Below are 17,598 nucleotides of genomic sequence, written 5' to 3' on the forward strand. Positions count from 1 at the left end.
CGAACTGAAATTACAAAACAAAGAAAAAAGCAGAAGTCAAACATAACAGCAATAATACAATGCAATGTAATTTAGCAGCAGATATAATACTTCAATGTGACAAAGAACTGTCCTCGGATATTATAAGCTGCCAAAGGGAAGGGGTCATTTAGTTCAGAAGGCTGAACAACTTGCAGTGAATGCAAACTGCACAACTCATATGAGCGCAAATGCTCAATGTACCATGCAGTCTGTGGTTTGCAGAGGAACATTATGCCAGTGTTGATTGCCAAGATTTTCTCAATCCGCATGAATTCGGGCAAACCTGAACAAGATCCAACTGAAACCACCATGTCTGGGCAGTACTCAATCCCATCAATGTAAACACTGGATGAAACGAGCACGGTACTACAATTAGATCTCCGCAGATGAGATTATTACTGAACATTGTCAGGAAAGGCTTTAACAAGTGAACTACACACCCTGTCCATTTGTACTCTTGGCTTGAAAAAAGAAATGGCATCCATGTGATAGGCAACTGCCATTTGATGCTTCTTGGCCAGCATTAGGGGGACATTTTTAAAATGTTGTGCATCATGGATCACTTTCTTGAAGAACTTATGTTTCCCCTCAAATCTGATTGTCCATAGATTCCTCAACGGCCCATACATTCTGATCAGTTGTGGATAATGCTCCATGTAGTGATGCTTTGGATGCAGCACAAAGTTTGGAAACACTTCTTGAAGCAAAGCTCTGTGTTCTGAGATCTTGCAATTCAAGAACTCCACAGTGTCATCAGAAAAGTGCAGAAACAAACCCAATTTGACGATATCTTTTTAACAACATTAGAATTTTCCAGGTACGGTTGTTCTCTCCCACTTTATGGACAATCAAGATTGGGAGGAGCCTTAAGAGGGCCCAATTCTTATGGCCATTTCCCCATGTTGTTCGCTTACTTGCATACGATTTTGGAATTGGCTGTGGCTGGTCAGTCCTGTATGAAAATTTGTAAGGGAATCCTGTAAACACAACGTGATCATGCAAGAGATCTGGGGGGAACCACCTATTGCATGAAAGTGTTTCAAACTGTCACTCAGTGGACAGCTACTCTTCACGCCATACTGTGCCACCAAAGTACTATCCTGTAAAACATCTTGAATATGCTGTTGGTGTTTTTCTTTTGTGCTCATTTCAAAAGAGCCTGACCTAACTTCCTTGACTTGAATGTCCTCCCTTGTGGTCATGCAAAATCTACAAGGGAGCTTCACTCTAAAGCTCTCCTGAAAGCCTGCCAATGAATGGGCACCCAGATTATCCACCAGGATATGCAGAACAGATCGCCTTACAGATGATCTCAACTGCTCAACATATACTCCCTGCTCTTCAAGACATTTCAGGTCTTCAATTAGTAGGTGTAGTATTTTTGAGTAGCCATGTTGCTTAACTAAATTTTTTTATACACAAAAGAGCTAGCTAAATGGTGTGCAAAGATGATGTGTGTTTAGGTGGTAAGTTCACAAGAAACGTGTAGATGCACACAATATGTGTTTTTTTGAGTACTTGACACAACCCCCAATTTAAAATGTTCTTGGCAGTGGTGCTGGTGCGCCTTACTCTGGATAGGGGCTGTCACGTTTAATGTGTTTTTGTTCATGTTTTGTGTTTCATGTCATGTGATTTCCTGTTCTATAGTCATGTTTCATGTCATGTGATTTTCTGTTTTATTGTCATGTGTTTCCTGGTCATATGATATCCTGTTTCCCTCCATGTTCATATGTCTTGTTTTCATTTGTTCATTGTTTGAGTCATTATCAGTCTTGTCTTTTCATTGGTTTTAGCTTATTAGTCTTGATATCTTGTTCATAGATCTGTGTTCATTGGTTGTCTTGTTACCCTTGTCCATGTATTTATACCCTCATGTTTGCCATGGTCCTTGTTCAGGTATTGTTAATGTATCGTTGGTTGGTTATCAAGTCAAGTCCAGTCTAGTTCATGTTTATGTTTTTGTTCATGGATTTTGGTTTTCACGTTTATGAATAAACTGCACTTGGGTCCTTCACATTGTCATCGTGTTCGACTGCCTGTCAATGTCAGCCGACGTTACAGAATACCTCACCTAACCATGAACCAAGCAGTTCTACTCCTACGCCTGTGTCAGGGGAATCGTCCCCTGGAGAAATATGTAGAGGACTTCTGCGCTCTGGCCTGCAGGGTCAACTTTAATGAGATTGCCCTCAAGGACTGTTTCTGTTTTAGGCTGAATGAGCCGGTCTCCTCCCTGATGCCTGACAGTTGGAGTACCTACAGCCTAACTCAGTATATTGACCTTGCCCTACTGATAAGTGATTCACCGTTCACTGTGGGGGAGGCGGATAACGAGCCAGCGTCCCACGTCATGGTCGCCGAGCCAGGGTCCCACGTCATGGTTGCAGAGCTTGTGCCACTTTCTGCCCCGGATCCAGAGTCAGCTCCATGCCATGTTACAGCCACGCCAGAGTCTGCTCCATGCCATGTCACAGCCACGCCAGAGTCTGCTCCATGCCATGTCACAGCCACGCCAGAGTCTGCTCCATGCCATGTCACAGCCACGCCAGAGTCTGCTCCATGCCATGTCACAGCCACGCCAGAGTCTGCTCCATGCCATGTCACAGCCATGCCAGAGTCTGCTCCATGCCATGTCACAGCCATGCCAGAGTCTGCTCCATGCCATGTCACAGCCAAGCCAGAGTCTGCTCCATGCCATGTCTCAGCCACGCCTGAGTCTGCTCCATGCCATGTCACAGCAATGCCTAAGCCTGTCACAATAATGCCTCAGTCTCCTTCACACCATGTCACAGCCAAACCTCAGTCTTCTCCATGCCATGTCACAGCCAAGCTTCAGTCTGCTCTATGCCATGTCTCAGCCAAGCCCCAGACTGCTCCATGCCATGTCACAAGCAAGCCTTTGCTCCACAGTCAAGGTCCACTTCCATTCCACGGTCCAGGCCCGCCTCCATGAGCCAGCGCTTACACCTGCCAAGGCCAACAAGTCAACATCCATGGCCAAGTCAGAATCTTGCTGTACCATGTTACCACGTTATGCCATGTAGCCACATCAACTCACCACGGCCGCCACCTCCCCCCCAGCTCCCACACAGTGAACTTTGTGTTTATGTTTTGGGGCATTGGGAGCTGCCCCTAGTGGGGGGATATGTCACGTTTAATGCGTTTTTCTTCATGTTTTGTGTTTCATGTCATGTGACTTCCTGTTCTATAGACATGTGTTTCATGTCATGTGATTTTCTGTTTTATAGTCATGTATTTCCTTGTCATGTGATATCCTGTTTCCCTCCATATTCATGTGTCTTGTTTTCATTGGTTCATTGTTTGAGTTACTCATTATCAGTCTTGTCTTTTCATTGGTTTTAGCTTATTAGTCTTGTTATATTGTTTATAGTTCTGTCTGTTCATTGGTTGTCTTGTTACCCATGTCCATGTATTTCTACTCTCATGTTTGCCATGGTCCTTGTTCAGGTATTGTTAATGTATCATTGGTTAGTTGTCAAGTCAAGTCGAGCCATGTCAAGTCTAGTCCAGTCTAGTTCATGTTAATGTTTTTGTTTTTGTTGTTTTTGGTTTTTACGTTTATGAATAAACTGCACTTGGGTCCTTCACATCATCATCGTCTTCATCTGCCTGTCATTGCCAGCCGTAGTTACAGGGGTACCCGGCATGGTTGCCCTCTTTCCCCATTATTGTTCTGTCTTGCCCTGGAATCATTAGCAGCAGCAATAAGAAAGGAAGATGATTTTCCAGGGGCGGTAGCGGGAGGTGTGGCGCTTAATAATCGGGTGATATTTTATTATTCATCTCCGACCCCACTAGATCTATGCCTTGCCTCCACAGAATTATTAATTCCTTTTTTAAGTTCTTGGAATACAGACTTAATTGGTCTAAATACGAAGCTTTGGCTCTGACAGCATACTGCCCGGTAATGGCTTTTCGGCCAGGTGCCTTCCAGTGGCCTAAACAGGGCATTAAGTATTTGGGCATTTTATTCCCAGCAAATTTGTGTGATTTAGTTAGAATTAATTTTGTCCCTTTAATAAAAAGGTTTTCGAGCGATGTGGGCAGGTGGGCTTCATTATATTTATCTATGATTGGGAAGGTTAATGTTATTAAAATTAATTGTATTCCAAAATTCAATTACTTACAGCAGTCTATCCCTGTATATGTCTCTCTCTCTTATTTCAAGCAGTTTGATAGCATAGCAAAGTCCTTCATTTGGAATGGTAAGCATCCCAAATTACATTTCAATAAGTTACATAGGCCGATTGACAAAGGTGGGCTAGGCCTACCCAACATTTTATTTTATTATTATGCATTCGGTCTCAGACATTTGGCTCATTGGTCGCTTCCACCTGAGAGAGCCCCTATGCGCCCATCTCCCAAGGGGGGCTTTTTGGCAAGACTGTTGAAGATTCGCCCATCAGTTTTCGACGGTGTGGAAGCAGACCAAGGCGAGTAAGCACATCTTGAGGCCTTCAGGCCTCCGAAGTCCCGCGCCCCGTCTGCTTCTCACCAGAGCTGTTCCCCTGCAGTGCTGGACCCAGCTCCCATACCATCGGAGCCCGTATACCGGCCTCAGAGAAGAAGATCCTCCCGTGGGAAGTCGGCTCCACCTGCCCGTCAGCCAGCCCCCAAGAACCCTGGACAGGCTTCGAGGCAGCCCTGGCACAGGAAACAAGGGGATGAGGCGACAGACTCCGACTGTTCTGGCCCGGGTGAACTCTCCAGCCCCACCATCATCCCTGGGCCAGCACATGGTAAGTATAATATCGCCGGGTGCCCTCTGGGCCTCGGTGCCCACATGGTCGGTAAAACAGCAGTTTCCTCATTTCCTGGGTCAGCGCACTCATGAAGGCCAGGCGCTGGAAGTCTTTCCGGTCAATCAGGCGAATGTGAGTACCTCCCGTTCCCTCGTTCTCCGTTGAGAGACAGCCGGCGAACAGGTAAGTGTGCTGGTCTCTGGGGTCGCTCGCCCCCCCAGTCACCAGTGTAGAATATTTTTATAAAGTTGAGGATAAATGAATCAAGTATAATCAATGTTAATATAGCCATTTTATTCTACAATTGTTTCTGGTGGTCAAGCATGTGACTTGCTGTGTCTGTGGAATGTGGGGCCCCTCGCATATGGTAAACTGAAACTCCTGTGTTAACGCTAAAGAAAATATGGTGAGGTCTCTCCACAGTGACACATATGGAATATATTAGCCATGCCTTGGGAGATCATATGTATAAAGGGGGACAAACCCATTTTGCAGGAGTTGCTCTGCAGACTGACTCGGCTTTGCTATCTCTGATAATAAATTCTAACTTCTGGCATCAAAACCCCAAGACTTTGAGAGTGATTCTTCACAAAGGCGGCAGAAGCCACAACAAATTGGCACCTCAGATGGGACAGGAAGGAGCAGAAGAGTGAAAGACCACGGCAGGCTGACTAAACAGGCAAAACAAAAGGTGGTCACCAATAAAGGTAAGCATTTTTTACTTATATAATTAGTTTGTGTTGCTTGCCCGAGTTTGCTCGTGGTGGTAAGGACACTCAAAAAGCTTCTCCATATTTAAAAAGAAAAAAAGAATAAAAGGGTTCGGTCTCACTCCCAGTTTTGTTTGTATTTTTGTCATACAAAAATGATGATTTCTGAGCCAAGAGCAAATGTGTACTGGATGGGACAGATAGAAAATGATGTGAGACAGACAATTAATAAATGGGGAAAGTTTATTGAAGCACAGATTCCTGAAGCACAGTTGCCAAGATCAATATTTCACTGTACAATGATATATGATCCTGAGAGAGATGCAAAAATAGAAAAGAAATGGCAGGAAGGAACTGAAGGACAAAAAATCGAAATGACCTCACAATACATCATAATAGGTAAACAGGGAGCAGCTTTGAGTATAACTGAGAGTGAATTTGTAAAGAATTGGTTTAATGTAGCAGATTCTGCTCCACATGTATGATTATATGTAGGGAAAAATTGGAATGCAAAAGATTTGGGGCCAATGATGAAAAAAGCTAAACAGTGCCAATGGGAACCAACAGTAAATCCATTGATTTTTCATTCTGCTGACAAAAATTACATAAAAATTTTGTGTGAAACTATATTGATGGGTACTCCTCAGGAAGTAGTCATTAGTAAAAAATACAAATGCAGATAATAACAACACCCAAATTGGTAGAGACTATTGATGCTGAACTGTTTAAGGAAGTGGAGCATCGGGTACCAACTGAGTTATGGTCTCAGCATGACACAGATGTAGGACTGGTAAATTCAGCCAGCCCAATAAGAATACAACTTAAGCCAGGTGCACGCCTGCCAAGAAAATCGTAGTCCCCTTTGCGGCCTGAGGCTGAAACAGGCATAAAAGACACTATTTAAGGTCTAGTGAAAGCAGGAGTATTAATGGAAACAAACAGTTACTGTAATTCTCCAATTTTGCCTGTGATCAAAGCAAACAAATCTAAATAGCGCCTCGTTCATGACTTACGAGCAATCAATGAAATAGTAGAGGATTGGCCAGCTGATGTTCCAAACCCGCACACGCTGTTGACAAATGTCCCTCCCGATGCCAAATACTTTACTGTGATTGATTTATGCTCCGCCTTTTTCAGTGTTCCGGTGGCAGAGGAAAGTAGACACTTATTTGCATTCACATATGCTGATAAACAGTATACATATTCCAGAATACTGTAAGGATTTAAACACTCACCACATATATTCAATCAGGTTCTCAAGACTGATTTAGAAGACCTAATGATAGACAGTACTCTGTTGCAGTATGTACTGTAGATGATTTGATGATTTGTTCTACATCATTGGAACAATGCCATAAAGATTCAATTAAAGTACTGTGGGGGCATGGTCAAGCATCTCTCCGGAGAGAGAGAAAGCGGTAAGGGCGCTCACACCTGAGCTAAATTATGTCTAACACCTGTCTCTAATTTCAGTGAGCACGGGGAGAGCGGCATAAAGAGGGCCACGCAGCACTCAGAGGAGAGAGAGAACCTGGGCACTAGAGACCTGATTCTGAAGCCAAGAGCTTATTATTGGAAAGCTGAGAGTTTATTTTACTGAAGTAGTCGTTTATGTTTAGATTGAGTTATTGAACACGGTGAGAGCCCTGAAAGAGTGCATTTGCTGCAGTGGGGAGAATAAAACGCTCACCTGAACCAGAAAATCTGCTTCTCGCCTCCTCCTTTAACTGAGAACTGTTACACTGGTGCCGAAACCCGGGAAGGTTTGAAGATGGACCTGAAGTTGCCCCATAGAGTCCTCCCAGTTGGCAGAGATCCTCCAAGCCCTCGCCAGCCTACATCAGAACCACCAACAGACGCTGCTTGAGCTCCGACAAGATCAAGACCGCCGGTTTGTCGAGCTCATGCATGCTCAAGCCGAGGACCGGCAGGTGATCCGGAGCCTCCTCAGCCAGGGGGCATCCTCAGCCGCGACCCCGGACACTCCCACGCCGTTACCCCCCCAGCATTACAGAAAATGGGGGCGGCGGACGACCCCGAGGCCTTCCTGGATTTGTTTGAGTGGACCGCCGAGATCTGGGGCTGGCCGCTCGGCCAATGGGCAGCCCGATTGATCCCACTATTGTCTGGGGAAGCCCAGCTCACGGCTCAACAACTGCCAGCGTCGAGCCTTCTAGCCTACGGAGATTTAAAAAGAGCCATCTTGCAACGGGTTGGTCGCACTCCGGAAGAAAGTCGTCAACTCTTCCGGAGCTTGAAGTTGGAGAGCTCTGACCGCCCGTTTGCCTTTGCCCAGCGGCTCCGTGATGCCTGCCGAAGATGGCTGCTAGCGGGGGATCGCGACGTCCAGGGAATTATCGACCAGGTGGTACTGGAACAGTTCATAGTTCGACTGCCAAAAGGGACGGCGGAGTGGGTCCAGTGCCACCGCCCGGCGTCGTTGGAGGAAGCTATCCGACTTGCGGAGGACCACATGGCAGCTATCCCAAGGGCGGAAGAGCCCTCCTACGTATTCTCTCCTCCCTCTGTTTCTTCCCCCTCCCCTCTCTCTCTCTCGTCTGCTCTCTCTCCAGGACCCGTTCCTGCCCCACGCAGACGAGGAGGACCTCAGCCCCTGAGACCAGTTCCCCAGGTGTGGGAGGCGACACCTTCCCCTACTCCAATGCCCCGCTGCTCTCCCCCTCAAGGGGGGCGCCCGCCGACGCAAGTGCGGGCGTAGCGCCTGGGCCGGCCTGCTGGAGGTGCGGAGACCCGAGCCACTTCCGAGATCAGTGCCCTCTGATGGAGCTGGGGACGGTGGTGCGGGTCTCTGACCTCCCACAGGCTGCCCCCGACCGGGCCGGAGCGTACCGGATACCGGTAAGTGTCAAGGGGGGTACTCACCAAGCGTTGGTGGATACCGGTTGTAATCAAACCACTATCCACCAACGCCTGGTTCAACCCGAGGCACTGGTCACAACCAAAACGGTGAAGGTGAAATGTGTACACGGGGATATTCACAAGTATCCGGTGGTGACCCTGACAATTAAATTTCGGGGGAAAAATCATAGAGTGGAGGCTGCGGTTAGTTCCCGCCTCACCCATCCGCTGATTTTGGGGACCGATTGGCCTGATTTTAGAGTTTTATTAAAGGGAATTTGTGTGGATGGGTCCTGTATGAAAATAGGGAGATGTGTGATGTGCGACGCTCTGGCAGGGGAGGCGGAGCAGGGGCCGTCCTCGACAGCTCCACGTCATGATGACGAGAGAGGGGGAGAGGCTGCAGCCCCTCCCCTTCTCAGGGAATTCCCTGACAGGGATTTCCCTTCGGAGCAATCGTGAGACGAAACCCTTAAACACGCCTTCGACCAAGTGAGAGTCATCGATGGTCAACGACTCCAGCCTGACATCGCACTTTCATACCCCTATTTTGCAATTATAAATGAGCGGTTGTATCGAGTGACACAGGACACTCGGACCAAAGAGGATACAACCCAACTGTTGATTCCAAGGAGCCGTCGGGAAATGGTAATCCAGGCGGCTCATTATAATCCCATGGCGGGTCACCTAGGAGAAAGGAAAACACTGAACCGTCTAATAGCCCGTTTCTATTGGCCGGGCTTGGCGGCGATGTCCGCAGGTGGTGTGCGGCATGCCGCGAATGCCAGCTGGTTAACCCACCGGCCACCCCAAAAGCGCCATTGCGCCCTCTCCCTCTGATCGAGGTCCCCTTTGAGAGAATTGGAACGGACCTCGTTGGGCCATTAGAACGGTCAGCACGCGGACATCGCTTTGTATTGGTCCTAGTGGACTATGCAACGCGATATCCGGAAGTAGTACCTCTTCGCAACATCTCAGCATGCAGTGTTGCGGAGGCACTCTTCAAAATAATCTCCCGGGTGGGGATTCCGAAAGAAATCCTCACCGATCAAGGCACAACATTTATGTCACGAACACTACGCGAACTGTACGAGTTGTTAAATATTAAATCGATTCGCACCAGTGTATACCATCCTCAAACGGATGGCCTGGTGGAACAATTTAATAAAACCCTCAAAAACATGATTCGTAAGTTCGTGCACGATGATTCCAGAAATTGGGATAAATGGCTCAACCCCCTGTTATTTGCAGTACGAGAGGTCCCGCAAGCCTCCACTGGCTTCTCCCCATTCGAGCTGCTGTATGGGCGACGCCCACGTGGCGTGCTTGATGTATTGCGAGAGGCCTGGGAGGAAGGACCTTCAAACAGTAAAAATGAAATTCAGTACGTTCTTGATCTTAGAGCAAAACTCCACACCTTGGGGCAACTAACACAGGAGAATTTGCTCCAAGCTCAAGAACGACAGCGCCGACTGTATGACAGGGGAACTCAGCTAAGGGAATTTGCACCGGGAGATAAAGTGCTTGTATTGCTTCCCACATCGAGCTCTAAATTACTCGCCAAGTGGCAAGGGCCCTTTGAGGTCACACGACGAGTGGGAGATCTCGATTATGAGGTTAAACGAACCGATAGAGGGGACGCACGTCAAATATACCACCTCAATCTCCTGAAATTGTGGAGGGAGGCGGTTCCCGTGACATTGGCTACGGTAGTTCCCGAGAAGGCGGAGCTCGGACCGGAGGTGAGTTCAAAACATAATCAGTTCACCCCGGTCATTTATGGAGACCACCTCTCACCGAGCCAACTCGCGGAGGTTGCTAGGTTGCAACAGGAGTTCGCAGATGTGTTCTCCCCTCTACCGGGATGTACAAACCTCATCCATCACCACATCGAGACCGAGCCGGGGGTCGTGGTACGTAGCCGCCCCTATCGATTACCTGAACACAAGAAGAAAATTGTTCGGGAAGAATTGGATGCGATGCTTGATATGGGGGTAATAGAAGAATCCCACAGTGATTGGTCCAGCCCTGTTATTCTAGTGCCCAAGAGCGACGGCTCTGTGTGATTCTGTGTCTAAATTTGATGCATATCCAATGCCTCGCATTGATGAGTTGCTCGATCGGTTGGGCACTGCGCATATTTATATTCGACATTGGATTTGATGAAGGGTTATTGGCAGATCCCCTTGACACCAATTTCCCGTGAGAAAACCACCTTCTCCACACCGTTTGGATTACACCAATTTGTGACACTTCCGTTCGGTTTGTTTGGAGCCCCGGCTACGTTTCAGCGTCTCATGGACCGAATCCTCAGACCGCATTCAGCTTACGCCGCTGCCTATTTAGATGACATCATTATTTATAGCAATGATTGGCAGCGGCACATGCAACATCTGAGGGCGGTTCTGAGATCGCTACGCCGAGCGGGACTCACAGCGAATCCGAAGAAGTGCACGATTGGACGGGTGGAGGTACGGTATCTGGGGTTCCACTTGGGCCACGGGCAGGTGCGTCCCCAAATTGACAAGACAGCGGCGATTGTGACCTGCCCGAGACCCAAGACCAAAAAGGGGGTGAGACAGTTCCTGGGGCTGGCTGGCTATTATAGAAGGTTTGTACCTAATTATTCGGACATCACCAGCCTGCTGACTGATCTCACTAAAAAGGGAGCTCCAGATCCGGTCCAGTGGACGGAGCAGTGTCAACAGGCGTTCACGCAAGTTAAAGCTGCACTTTGCGGGGGGCCGCTTTTACATTCACCTGACTTCTCTCTCCCTTTTGTTTTACAGACAGATGCTTCAGACAGGGGGCTGGGGGCCATACTCTCGCAGGTGGTGGAGGGGGAGGAGCGCCCGGTGCTGTACATTAGCCGTAAGCTCTCGTTAAGGGAAACTAAGTACAGCACCGTGGAAAAGGAATGTCTCGCCATCAAGTGGGCAGTCCTCACACTCTGATACTACCTGCTGGAGCGGGCCTTCACCCTCTGCTCGGATCACACCCCACTCCAGTGGCTCCACCGCATGAAGGATACTAATGCCCGGATCACCCGTTGGTATCTGGCTCTTCAGCCGTTTAATTTCGGGGGCGCAGATGGCTGTCGCCGACTTCCTTTCCAGGAATGGGGGGGAGTGGTAGGCAGGCCGGACGCCGCCCCGGCCTGAGTCGGGCGGTGGGGATATGTGGCAGCGGGGGCGTGGTCAAGCATCTCTCCGGAGAGAGAGAAAGTGGTAAGGGTGCTCACACCTGAGCTAAATTATGTCTAACACCTGTCTCTAATTTCAGTGAGCACGGGGAGAGCGGCATAAAGAGGGTCACGCAGGACTCAGAGGAGAGAGAGAACCTGGGCACTAGAGACCTGATTCTGAAGCCAAGAGCTTATTATTGGAAAGCTGAGAGTTTATTTTACTGAAGTAGTCGTTTATGTTTAGATTGAGTTATTGAACACGGTGAGAGCCCTGAAAGAGTGCATTTGCTGCAGTGGGGAGAATAAAACGCTCACCTGAACCAGAAAATCTGCTTCTCGCCTCCTCCTTTAACTGAGAAGTGTTACAAGTACTTACTAAATTAGTTCAAGGAGGTTACAAGGCATCCAAAACAAAACTACAGTATTGCCAGCCGCAGGTTGAATATTTAGGACAATTGATCTCATATGGCACAAAAGCTATAGTGCCAAATCAATTAAAAGGCATAAGTAAAACACCATTGCCACAAACAGTAGGATAGATGATGATTTTCCTAGGAATGACTGGCTTCAGTTCTGATGGGATAGAGCAATATGCAGTAAAAACAGCTCCACTGAGAGAAATCATGAAACAAGCAGGACTGCAAAATTTAAGTACTCAACTAAGATGGAATACAGATGCGTTGCTAGTATTTGAGTCTATAAAGAAAGAACTACAAAGGGCACCTGCCCTCTGTAATCCCAGCTACACTATAACGTTTCACCTGTATGTGGCAAACAGAGCTGATGGTTATGCATCAATTGTATTGATGCAAGAGACCTGCAGTGGTAGGAAAAAGCAACCCATAGCTTACTATTGCACTAAGCTGGACAACATAGCACAAGGTTACCCACCATGTTACCAACAAGGCCTTGCAGCAGTATATTACACATATGAGAAAGCATCTACATTAACCATGGGATACCCAGTAACCATTTATATGCATCACAAAATTGTGGAGTTACTAGAACAAGGAAAATTTGTTCTGACTCAAGCCCGCATTCTAGCATATTCATAATTACTTACGTATCCAGATGTTACCATTAAGCGATGTAATACAGTTAATCCAGCTGAATTGATTCCTTTGGCTTATGAAGGTGAGCCACATGATTGTGTAGCTAATTAACTGGAATTCACTAGGCTATGGCCAGATCTCTTCTTCAAATGCAGGAAGATTCGGGATATTGAGCTGAAGAACAACAGAGGGACCATCCCGTTTCCCTATGTGCGCTTTGAGGATCCATGGGATGCGGAGGTTGCTGTCTTTGGAAGGAATGGATATGGATTTGGAAACAGAAAGCTGCGTGTGGAATACCCTTGATCTTCTGGATCCAAATTCAGAGGACCTTCAGGAGGTGGAGGAGGACCGAGAGGGAGGTTTGGACGTCCGTCACGTAGATCTGAGTTCCGGGTTATTGTGACGGGTCTGCCCCCCACTGGCAGCTGGCAGGACCTAAAAGATCACATGCGCGAGGCGGGCGATGTGTGTTTTACTGATGTGCAGCGTGACGGCGAGGGCGTCGTTGGATTTCTCAGACGCGAGGACATGGATTACGCACTTCGTCACCTGTAGAGCACAGAGTTTAGATCCCACACGGGTGAGACTTCATACATCAGAGTAATGGAGGAGCGCAGCACAAGCTGGGGCCGCTCGCATTCTCGGTCCAGGTCTCGTGGACGCTACTCACCCCCATATCAGAGCAGAGGCTTGCCCTCACCCCGTTACCGGCCACCGTCGCGGGCTTGTGGAGCAGCACGTCCCCCTGGGCTGTCTTCCAGGTGGGGCACCTGCTCTGCCTTGCCACGAACCACCCTACCCAGGCACGGTGAGTCCAGTCGTCCCCTAGGTGCCGCTGGCACGGAGTCTGGAGGCCTGGTTAGCGCTATCCAGCACCTCACTGTGGCTCATCAGGACGATTCGCCTTGGCTACGCGATCCAGTTTGCCAGACGCCCGCACAAGTTCAGTAGCATCCTCTCCATTACGGTGCGGGGCGGAGCAGAAAGGTTGCTACCCTTCTGGTGAAGGGAGCAATAGAGCCCATTCTCGTAGCTGAGTTGCGCAAGGGCTTTTAAAACCCTTATTTGATCATGCCCAAGAGAGGGGGAGGGAGGCACACAATCTTGGATCTGCATGCTTTGAATAAAGCCTTACACAGGCTTCTGTTCAAGATGTTAAAGCAAAAGCGGATCCTGGCATCAGTACGACATCAGGATTGGTTCGCGGCCACCGACCTGAAGGATACGTACTTTCATGTATCGATCCTTCCTCGACACAGATCCTTTCTTCGGTTTGCCTTCAAGGGACGAGCATACCAGTACAAGGTCCTCCCATTTGGTTGGTCCCTGTCCCCTCACATCTTTACCAAGGTCGCAGAGGCTGTTCTGGCCCTGCTGAGGGAGAAGGGCATTCGCATTCTCAATTATCTCAATGACTGGCTAATCCTAGCTCACTCGTGAGATCTATTGTGTGCGCACAGGGACCTTGTGCTTCAGCACCTCGACCGACTTGGGCTTCAGGTCAATTGGGAGAAGAGTAAGCTCTCCCCTGTGCAGAGCATCTCTTTTCTTGGTATGGAGTTGGACTTGGTCACTCTCAAGGCACGTCTTATGACCAAACATGCTCAGTCAGTGCTGACCTGCCTGAAGACCTTCAGCCAGAAGGTAGCAGTGCCAGTGAAACAATTTCAGAGGCTCCTGGGACAAATGCCATCCTCGGCAGCGGTTCTCCCTGTTGGGTTGATGCATATGAGACCGTTTCAGCACTGGCTACAGACTCGAGTCCCGAGGTGGGCATTGCGTCACGGTACCCAGCTTGTGACCATCACGCTACAGTACCGTCAGACTTTCAGCCCTTGGTCAGACCTGACGTTTCTATGGGCAGGTTTTCCCCTAGAGCAGGTCTCAAGGTGCGTCATGGTCACAACAGTGGCCTCGAACTCGGGCTGGAATGCCGTGTGCAACGGGCAGGCAGTCTTTGGCAGAGCATCAACTGCTTAGAGTTGCTGGCGGTATTGCATTCACTGCGAGGCATGCAGAAGCTTGCCCATGTCCACTTTTCCTTTTTTTTTACCTCGTGACACGGTTCAGCGCCTGCGGCATTTCTTATAGGAACCTCTAGTGTCACTACATCGACACAACGCCGAGTGAGTGACAGACAGGGAACGTCTTGGTTACTGATGTAACCTCTGTTCCCTGATGGAGGGAATGAGACATTGTGTCCCTCCTGCAGCGGCGCTGAACCAGCCACTGACATGGCCGGGACTCTCTATCAGCTCCTCAGCATAAATCTGAATGAGTGGTGCACGCCTTCTCCTTTTATACCCGTATGTCCAGGGGCGGAGAGTGGCATGCAAATTCCACTCGCCAATTCTCATTGGCCTTCTCTATTTTAAGCAAAGGTGATTGGGGCTCTCAAGATCGAACCCCTAGTGTCGCTACATTGACACAACGTCTCATTCCCTCCATCAGGGAACAGAGGTTACATCAGTAACCAGATGTTTTTACATGTGTACACTTGTCTATTTGTATGGCTTTAGCCCTATGTGGAAAACAAATGTGGGGGTTGAGGGAACGGGAGCGGTGGGGAAGATAATCACTGCTGGCAGTGAGCAGGTAAACATGGAATAAAATTCAGCGGGAGAGTTTGGGTGCAGCATAGAAACTTCCGGAAGTGGGAAGGAATAAACAGTCCCACGCAGACCTCCAACTGGACGGATGATCATTGTGCTTTTTGTCACTTTGTACAGTGTTTGCAGTGGATGTAACTGTAATGAACTTCACACAGGGAGGGAAGGAGGACAAAGGAAACTTGGAACTTGAACTCAAAGGTAGGACTTTTACTTCAGAGCACACCAGCGCTTACAGCTTCACATTAATCAATAGATTTTCAGCTTCACAATAAACTGGTAATCTTTCAGCTTCACAGACTTCACTTTAGTTCCAAAATATCTGGACCCAGACTCTCTCCCTTTCTGCTGGTGGCATGGCTGCTTATATGCCGCTCTCCCCATGCTCACTGGAATTAGAGACAGGTGTTAGACATAACCTAGCTAAGGTGTAAGCACCCTTACCGCTTTCTCTCTCTCCGGACGGATGCTCGACCACACCCTCGCTGCCACAGTAACCACTGTTTATAGTAAACTGGTCCCTTACCTGATTTCTTCAAGCCCTCTTTCACGATTGCACTTTAGTTGTGTCACATTCTTGAGGATCATGTGACATGCAGCGAGATCTACAGTGCAAGTTCAAGCCATATTTCATTTTGGATGACTGTACACAGTGTTTCCCCCGAGTCACCTCGAATAATTATAATTTCCTGACACTGCTTTTTTGCTCCGATTTAAACCAAGGTGTAGCAGCCTGGTTGAATAAAACAAATGTGTTCTCTTCCACTGATATTTGTGATTGTCTCCCTTTTATTCCTTTCTCATATTTTGACTCCACAACACACCATGAGAGCTAAAACAAGCAAATAAAATAGAATGGGAATTTGCAGGTGGAAATTGATTTAAACAAACCAATTTGACAACACAATTGGCTATTTTCCAACAAAATCACACATTTAACCCAACATCTAAGCATAACCAACATAAAACTGACCATAAACCAAAGTAACTGACATGAAGACAAAGATATACAAAATATCTCTAATATAAACACATAAAATAAACATTACTAACCTTGTGCCCTTATCAACCAGGTACTAGATCAAAGTGCCGGTTTCTCATTAATGTATGTCTGTTTATAAAGACCCTCAACCAACACCCTTAATGATTGGCACAGATTCTTGAATTATTGGTTTATTCAACTTCTGGGCATTCTGTGCTTTTTTAATAAGCATGTTTATTGCCCCGGGCAATAAACTAACTGCACACTTTTTCTGGAATTACGGGCACTCTGGCTACAGTGGAGTCACCCAAGATCAAGATTGACCCCTTGGGCGTTAAACCCTAATTACCATACTTCCTCCCTGGAAAAAAGCTTCTCTCTTACTCTTTGTTCGGCCAGTCTGGGTCCTTTTGTGGCTGTGAGTTGCTGACAGTGTGAATGGGGCTTTAAGGTCCTGCTGTCCCTGGCTTCACTCCATCATATCATCCTGATCATGACCCTGGCTTTAACTTTGATGGCCTTCAGTCTCATCTGAAGATTCTCCTTCCTTCTCATTCCTCATCACCTATATGATCTCCTGGGATGCTATTTTGATTGTGCTTTCCTCAGGTATATATGAATAAAAAAAGACATATAAAAATGGTTTTTAAAGCAAAGATGAAACTAGATTAATTGGAGCCTTGTATAAACCCACCTCTCCCATCCAGCAACCATGCCGAAAGTGAAGAGGAGGAGCTAAGACAGGAAATTAATGATGAGCACGGAACTGGGCTGCATTCCACTTCACTTTAAACATCCACTCGCTAACTTCCCTAAGCACTTTCCTTGGGGGAATCCCCGCTGCCATTTTAGAAGTCCATTCCACTTAGTTAAGTGGGCAAGGGAAGTTTCTGTTGACCTCAACTTCTCCATTTTGGCCAAGGGAGCGTGCCTTCTCAGATGTACGCTTCAGACAGCTCCATATACCACAATGCAACTTGATTGTGACAGCACAGATTGCGCTAAAACTTCCCCACCCTCCACAGCTCTAAAGTATGATAGAGGTTAGGTCAATTAAGATTATTATACTGAGATTTAACAGCATAATACTTGTAGCTACCTTAAACTGACTTTTTGTTACACAGCCATATGTGTTCATTTTAATGTTACCATTTTTGTTTGTGCAAAATTAGATTAGTCCTTTCTAACAATTATTTCCAATAAAAAAAAAATATTTTTTTTAAAATAAAAGATTTATACATAAGCCTCAAAAATAACAACTAAACTTTACCCAAATCTGTGATTGCATCAATCTCCGAAAATGTCACTAAATAATTCCACAAATTGACATCAGCCCTCAACGCGCTCCAAGTGATCAAGGGTTTAGGTTGTTCCAGTTAAACCCATTGCACAGGTTTTGCCAGTAGTGGGCA

The 17,598-nt window shown here is 47.3% G+C and overlaps 1 pseudogene; it reads left to right on the top strand.

The window, feature by feature from the left end:
• The first annotated feature begins 288 nt into the window (after positions 1–288).
• On the top strand, positions 289–16,759 carry LOC127414685 (serine/arginine-rich splicing factor 9-like; annotated as a pseudogene).
• The last annotated feature ends 839 nt before the right edge of the window (positions 16,760–17,598 follow it).

This window comes from Myxocyprinus asiaticus, chromosome 24, assembly GCF_019703515.2.
Source record: "Myxocyprinus asiaticus isolate MX2 ecotype Aquarium Trade chromosome 24, UBuf_Myxa_2, whole genome shotgun sequence".
NCBI lineage: Eukaryota > Metazoa > Chordata > Actinopteri > Cypriniformes > Catostomidae > Myxocyprinus > Myxocyprinus asiaticus.